At 33.9% G+C, this 8,175-nt stretch overlaps 1 long non-coding RNA gene across 1 annotated transcript; it reads left to right on the forward strand.

Annotated features, from left to right (window-relative positions):
• The first annotated feature begins 1,723 nt into the window (after window positions 1-1,723).
• LOC126888262 (uncharacterized) lies at window positions 1,724-6,064 on the forward strand. The gene is made up of 2 exons (XR_007699479.1): window positions 1,724-2,102; window positions 2,256-6,064. It is a non-coding gene; the product is annotated as an uncharacterized LOC126888262 (long non-coding RNA).
• The last annotated feature ends 2,111 nt before the right edge of the window (window positions 6,065-8,175 follow it).

Genomic DNA, 8,175 nt, shown 5'->3' on the forward strand with positions numbered 1-8,175 from the left:
AAACTACGTTAATGTCAGTTGGTTCCTTGTTGCATAACTGGGTCCAATTATAAGTTTAACAGAAGGTAGATAATCAATTCTTTTCATTAAATTATAGAGATCCTCTTTTAAAATATATAAAAATTAATATACCATTACATTTGTTTTTTTTGAAAAAAACTCAAAAATTTGCTACCATTTCAGTTACCGCCATCTAGCGGCGACAGCAAACGTCAAAAATTCAAAACCAAAAAAGCGTTTTGTAGTGCAAATTATGCTCTTTCATATGAGCCTAAGTTTGCTAAAATCGGTCAAAAGAAACGGAAGAAATCTTGGTTTGTTTAAAAAAACAATTGAACTTCTCCCACCGCTTTATTTTGATAGATAGAACAAAACGTTTTAGACAAAAAATGTAGGGAAATGGTCTGTAAATATGAAAATGATATCATCGATAAACTTTCATTAGACAAAATTCTATAAAAATTACATTTTTCTACTATGTGTTGGTTGTTACGCCCTCTAGCGGACGTTTGACAAACTCAAAAATAATTTCCCGATATTTCTCTTGGCGACTTTTATCATGATTTTTTTTTCTCAAATCTATACGACCAATATCTTATGAGATATGGCCGCTCGCTACCCTTAACTGATCACCCTGTACAAAGCCACTCAACCAGTAACCAAGAAGAAGTAGGTACCTGAAGTCGTTCCGGAAGAAGTAAAATCGAAATCACAAAAATAGAGAGTGGTAAAGCAGCTGGTATAACAGTAGAACTAATTGCAAGAGTACTGTTAACCCTAATAGCACACGACGTCCTTTGGACGTCCAAAATAGGTCCATTTTTGGTCCTTACGTCCATGGACTATAAACGGACGTCCTTTGGACGTCCCATTTTGGACGTCCTTCGGAAGGAATAAATATGGACGTCCTTTGGACGTCCGACGTTGGACGTCCTTAGGACGGAATAAATATGGACGTCCTTTGGACGTCCGACGTTGAACGTCCTTTGGACGTCCATACTGGACGAAATACGGACGTTTTATGAACGCTTATATATTATATTGGACACATTATACCAATTACGGGATCAAATAGCAAAATAATTCAATAAAATATTAACTTACGCGTTAACTTTACGTTAATGAAATACAGTCAAACCTGTCAGTAACGGCCACTAAAATGAAAGAACTATTGGCCGATATAGAAAGGTGGCCGTTATTGCCAGTTTTTGTAGTCTAGATATACAGTAAAACTTGTGTTACTGGCCACCTGATAAAATCGGCCACCTGTACTAACGGCCAGTTTAAATATTCCCCAAACCAATTATATCTAGACTACAAAAACTGGCAATACCGGTCACCTTTCTATATCGGCCAATAGCTTTTTCATTTTTAGTGGCCGTTACTGACAGGTTTTACTGTAATTGGTTTGGGGAATTTTTAAACTGACCGTTAGTACAGGTGGCCGGTGTTTGCAGGGGGCCGGTAACACAGGTTTTACTGTAGTTTAAATCGAAAAGATTAAATCTTAATTCAAAATTGTATATACAATTATTACAATTATAAACAAACTATATAGTTTAATATCCAAAAAATGTTTTTGATTTTATGTAATGTAATGAAAATCTTATTTGTAAATTATTGGTTACAATGTTTAACAATAGGAAATATTCAAGAATAAATAAAATAAAAGTTTAATCCTAACAACACAAAACATTCCAGGAATGTAGGTACTACCGTTCTATTCCGTGAACATCTATCTGATTAAATTATGGGTGGAAAGTTACCACAAGATATTCTATGAACATAGTACAATGTCTTCCTGGAGGGGTAAAATTTTCCATTACAAGATTTTAAGAGAGGCCATTTATTGTACTGTTCAATTTGCGTTCATTTTCAAATTTGCCGCGCGAGTATCTATGTAGCGTCTCGTGGTCATTGGTCATCACATTTCATTTTCATAACATAACCGATAACCTAAAAATTTAGTAAAGTAAAAATTTTGATTGGAAAAAAGTGCATCGATAAGGGGGTGTGGGAAATGGAAATTAGTGGCTTTTTTGCTGTACTGTCTGCTAGTTTTTGCTCTGGGCTCTGGCTAGATCTCTTGTTTAAACAATTTTGTAAGTATTATAAAATCCGTTTTCAATTTTCTTTATTCTTTATGAATCGAATCATTTATACATGCATATTATTACCTGTAAATAGGTACCTATTTCTTTTGATTTTTAATTGTAAAGAATAGAAAAATTACCGTTCATTTTAATTTTTTTTAGAATCAGCTGAAAGTGGCCTACAAAAAAAAACCAAGAAGGAAATGTATAGCCTTGTGGCTATGAAAGGCAAAAGAGAGATATAAAAAGTGTATTGGCTAGTTGGAAGAAAGTCCACATTGTCCATGCATAATAAGTTATTACTTTATCAACAAATATCAAGAAGATAGCAGGGTCACGAGCATCAACTTCATAAGTTCAAGAATATCGAGGAAATCCAGCTCCTCGATACTACTGGGCAAACTAGAAGATTGAAGAGGACAAATCCTTTTGAACTAGTTTGAGTGATAGGTGATAGTGAAAAACGGAGCATAGTGCTTGTGTGCTGTGCCTGTGTATGTTAGAATAATAGTGCACGATCTTGTTAGATTAGATAAGAGACGCTATGGGGTAAGCTCTTCATTTTAAGAAACAGTAGTAATTTAGGTTAAATTAAAATTGCTCATTGGTCAGTTATGACCAGATTGTTTTTTTATGTTTGGCAAAAAGGACTTAAGTCAGAATTGCACATTGATAATGTTTTGATGATTTCTGGACCAGAAAAAAACTGTTGTAGATGTAAACTGTATGTACAGTAGAATGTACAGTACTGTAGAAATCATCAAAACATTATCGATGTGAAATTCTGACTTAAGCCCTTTTTCCCAAACATCAGAGAATTGTAATGTACAATAATTCTCCTATCTGCTTTTTCATGAATTTTGTAGGAGACGAAAAACCATTTTTAGGATCATCTGCTTTCACATGTAAATTTTGACATGTTTTGTAGTAAATAGATAGTTGAATTTACTACAAAACATGTCAAAAAATATATGAAAACAGGAGGTGACTATAAAAAAAGTTTTTAGTCTCTCTTACAAAACTCATGAAAAAACAAATTGGAGGTATGTCACATCAGTGACTAAGAATGTCTAAAAAATATACTTTGATGTCCCAAGAACCAAATATAACCTACAGTCCATCTAATTTACTTACTGTTCCACGTCATTATCTACGCCAGAGATCTAAGTTGACATAGTTGCCAAAGTATAAAAAGATCCTGAATCCATTTTAAATCAAATATGTCACATAATTATTGTAAACGTGGATTATACAACAAAACAAATTAATATTCAATGTAAATAAGTAAAAACTTAAGAAATAGAGAACAAGAATTAAGTTATAATCTTTTAAGATTTGCAGTGCAAGAGTTTTTGCACTGCATTGTTAATAATTAAAAAACGGCTCCGAACTCTTGGCAAAAAGCCGGTAGGTTTCTTTGTATAAGTATGTCTACAATAACAACTAAAAAAGTTGTCAAATACCTCGATTATTCCAAGTCGTTATAAAATTAGGTGAAATTTATATTTTTATAGTAGAGGATCTTTTTATAGTAAAGTAAATAATAAAAACAGTAAATATAATAAATAAAACAGATACTTATAGTAAAGAATATAAACAAATATGAAGTGTCATCACCGTAACTGTCAAATAAATGTTACCAATTTATTCTAAAATGTCACCTTCGTTCGATTACAGTTACAGTGTGATCCGAACAAATCTGCTTCATAAAAACGCTTTATAATCCATTTATACAAATTAAATGAAACATATTATTGTGTATTTCTTTAGGTTAACATTAATAGAAATCTTCAAATATTATTTCTACGCGTATATAATAAAATATGTCTAGTGGTTGTAATTCCAGTGTACTCGGCAAAGTGATTCTAAAAAAGAACACACCTACCGCCTAAATATTTCGTGTTGGTATCATGCGACCTCACAGGCTACGACGTGGATGACGCGCAACAGTTAGTAAATTAGACGAAGTATGTAGATATATACAGGGTGTAACAAAAATACAGGTCATAAATTTAATCACATATTCTGGGACCAAAAATAGTTTGATTGGACCTAACTTACCTTAGTACAAATGTGCACACAAGAAAAGTTACAGCCCTTTGAAGTTATATATATATAATAGCACCAAGGGTCTTAGAGGCCCATGGCTTGAAAAGTTTGTTTTTTTTCTTCATTTTCACGTTTCTTTATGTACTGAGATCTTCTCTGGCTTGATATGTGATTTTTCTGCATTCCTTCCTGTTATTCATTTTTCTTTTCTGACCCTGTAGCACCATTCTTTCCAAATCTTTTTCGACCTCTTGCTTCCATCTATTTTTCGGCCTTCCTCTTCTCTTTCTTGAAGCTGTAGTGTAGTTTAGTACCATTTTTGGAGTCCTCGTGTTTGGCATCCTTTCAATGTGACCTCGCCATCTAAGTCTCTGTGCCTTTATCACTCATTTGAAGTTACAAGATGAAGTGATTTTTTCCAATATATCGAAAACTATTAGAGATTTTTTATTGAAAATGGACATGTGGCATTATTATGGCAGCAGTATCTTACGAAAAAACTATAGTAAAATTTGGACACCCCATAAAAATTTTATGGGGGTTTTGTTCCTTTAAACCCCCCCAAACTTTTGTGCACGTTTCAATTTAATTATTATTGTAGTACCATTTAAACACAACGTTTTAAAAACTTTTTTGCCTCTTATTGTTTTTTCGAAAAGTCAATTTTTATCGAAATATTTTGAATATTTGTCAAATCCACCACATATTTGTATATGGTTAAGTACGATTATGGAGACTTGGTAATAATATGCAGACTTATTTATGCTTTACATTTTTAGGGATATTTTGAACCATATTAAAAAAGAAGCCAGATCTCGATAAAATGTGCCTTATCGAAAAAATACAGAGGCAAAAAAGTTTTAAAAACATTCTGTTTAACTAATGGTACCTCAGTAATAGTTTAATTGGAACGTACACAAACATTTGGGGGGTTTAAAGGAACAAAACCCCCATAAAATTTTTATGTAGACATGTTAAAAAAGAAGTCACAACTCGATAAAAACTGCCTTATCTGAAAAATACTAAGAAACAAAAATATTGAATTTAACTAATGGTACCACAATAATAAAATTGAATTGGAACATACACAAAAGTTTGGGAGGATCTAAGGGATCAAAACCCCCATAAAATTTTTATGGGGTGCACAAATTTCACCATAATTTTTCTTTAAGATATTCCTGACATAATACTGCCACATGTCCATTTTCAATAAAAAATCGCTAATAGTTTTCGATATAATCGAAAAAATCGATTTTCATTTTGTAATTTCAAAGGGCTGTAACTTTTTTTATGTGCATATTTGTACTAAGGTAAGTTAGGTTCATTCAAACTATTTTTGGTCCCAGAATATGTGATTTAATTTATGACGTGTATTTTTGTTACACCCTGTATATACAGCCGATTACGCACCACCTTAAAAATTGGGCATTTTTGATGTCTCGAATTTCCTAAACCTGTTGTTGCATCTAAGTGATTTTTTTATAATATTCTAGCCTAGGCCCTAGGCTATAGTTTAAGTACCTCCTTATGCTTGTCATGCACAGGGAGCTATACTGTTATATATATTATATCACATCGCACTCTATAGTAATGAGTGAGCCTGCACATATGGAACCATTTGTTTTCTGTCTGCAGGCTCACTCATTACTATAGAGAGCGATATGATATAATGTACATATATTACAGCATAGCTCCCTGTGCATGACAAGCTTAAGGAGGTAACCTATAGCCTAGGCTATAATATTATAAAAAAATCACTTAGATGAAACAACAGGTTTAGGAAATATGAGACATCAAAAATACCCCATATTTAAGGTGGTGCGTTAATTTCTTGGAGAAGTGTATTGTAATTTAATGTAAATAATGTAATATCCAATAATTGTAATTTAATATAAGATGTAATATAAGTTCCTTAAAAAATATATTTTTTATTTCCCACGACATTAGATGGATGTTCGGCAGCAAGACATTGGACCAAACTGGGACGTCCTATGAAGGCCCAATTGACGTCCACCGAACGTCCCTTCGGATGTTAAGTGGACCTCCATTGGGCGTTTGGCAACGTGACATTTGGACCAAAATTGGACGTCCTGTTAAGGTCCAATTCACGTCCCCTAGAACGTCCGGTTAAGGTCCAATTTACTTCCGATTAAGGTCCCATTTACGTCCAATTAAGGTCCAATTTACGTCCTATTAAGGTCCAATTTACGTCCGATTAAGGTCCAATTTACGTCCGATTAAGGTCCAATTTACGTCCGATTAAGGTCCCATTTACGTCCGATTAAGGTCCAATTTACGTCCTATTAAAGTCCAATTTACGTCCGGTTAAGGTCCAATTTACGTCCGATTAAGGTCCCATTAAGGTCCAATTTACGTCCTATTAAGGTCCAATTTACGTCCGACTAAGGTCCAATTTACGTCCGATTAAGGTCCAATTTATGTCCGATTAAGGTCCAATTTACGTCCGATTAAGGTCCAATTTATGTCCGATTAAGGTCCAATTTACGTCCGATTAAGGTCCAATTTACGTCCCCTAGGACGTCCGATCAAGGTCCAAATTACGTCCGATTAAGGTCCAATATACGTCCCCTCGGACCTTAGATGGACGTCCAATGGACGTTCGGTAGCGCGACATTTGGACCAAAATAGGACGTATAAAGGACGTTCCTCGGACGAAAACGGACGTCCAATGGACGTCCCTAAAGTCCGTGAAGGACGTCCAATGGACGTCCATTGGACGTCCTTGTGCTATTAGGGAAGCTACTCGGCACCTACTCCTCCACCTAACAGCACTGCTGGAGGAGTTAGAACCTACGCGATAGTAGAGAGATATCGAAACCCTATTTAACATCGTCCTTTAAGGTGATACAGTAGCAATCAACAGGTAGCCAAAACGCGTTCCAAGATTGCGGCTGTAATTTTGAATATTTTTTCGAGATATTTGGCACACGTATTCGTAATATAATAAAGAATGGCGGTACAGAGCCCAATTTGAAAAATATATTAATATGTGGAAATTACTCTGTAATTAAATACAATATTAAAAAAGCGAGCCTGTACCGCCATTAAGAAGAATAAAAAAATACACTTTCTTCAAATAAACTTTTTTATCCGATGCCTAGATTTTGTGTCATTTTGGAACTACTAAAATTTTTTATTTCATTAGTAGTTCCAAAATGAGACAAAATCTAGGCATCGGATAAAAAAGTTTATTTGAAGAAAGTGTATTTATTTGTTCTTCTTAATGGCGGTACAGGCTCGTTTTTTTATTATTGTATTTAATTACAGAGTAATTTCCACATATTAATATATTTTTCAAATTGGGCTCTGTACCGCCATTCTTTATTATATTACGAATACGTGTTCCAAATATCTCGAAAAAATGTTCAAAATTACAGCCGCAATCTTGGAACGCGTTTTCGCTACCTGTTGATCGCTACTGTTTCCTCTTAATAAAAGATCCTTTATTTTGACATAAATAACCATGCTTATATGTCAAAAGTGTCAAAATAAAGGATCTTTTATTACCAAACGACGGTTTCGATATCTCTTTAGTAGCAGATAACATTGAAGATCTTAATGTCTAAATGATCTAACTCTTGCAAGTGAAGCTTTGGGTTTGAAATTAAATACAAAGAAGACAAGAACAATGATTATATAGGAGGAAGTAGAAATAATTACCCCAATGGAAAATATATAGGGTGACCAGAAACTCTACCGACAAACGAAGGCAGGAGATTCCTCAGATAAATTTAAGACATTTTAACCCAATTCTTCTAGTCCGAAAATGCTTCCTAAGGGAGCTAGAGCTCTTTGAAGATGGCGTCTTGTAATTAGTTTTTCTTAGATAACTCCAGAACGCGTTTATTTAGAAAAATGAAAATTGGTGCGCATATTTATCTTCTAGAGATACATCGATTACATTTATTGTGAATTTGTAGTACCGGTCATAGGCGTCCGTTTTGGGCAGGGCAACATAACATTATTTTATGGCATAACTTTTATATCTTTAACTTTTAAGCATTTTTGACAC

This window comes from Diabrotica virgifera, chromosome 7 (assembly GCF_917563875.1).
Source record: "Diabrotica virgifera virgifera chromosome 7, PGI_DIABVI_V3a".
In the NCBI taxonomy this organism is placed as follows: domain Eukaryota; kingdom Metazoa; phylum Arthropoda; class Insecta; order Coleoptera; family Chrysomelidae; genus Diabrotica; species Diabrotica virgifera.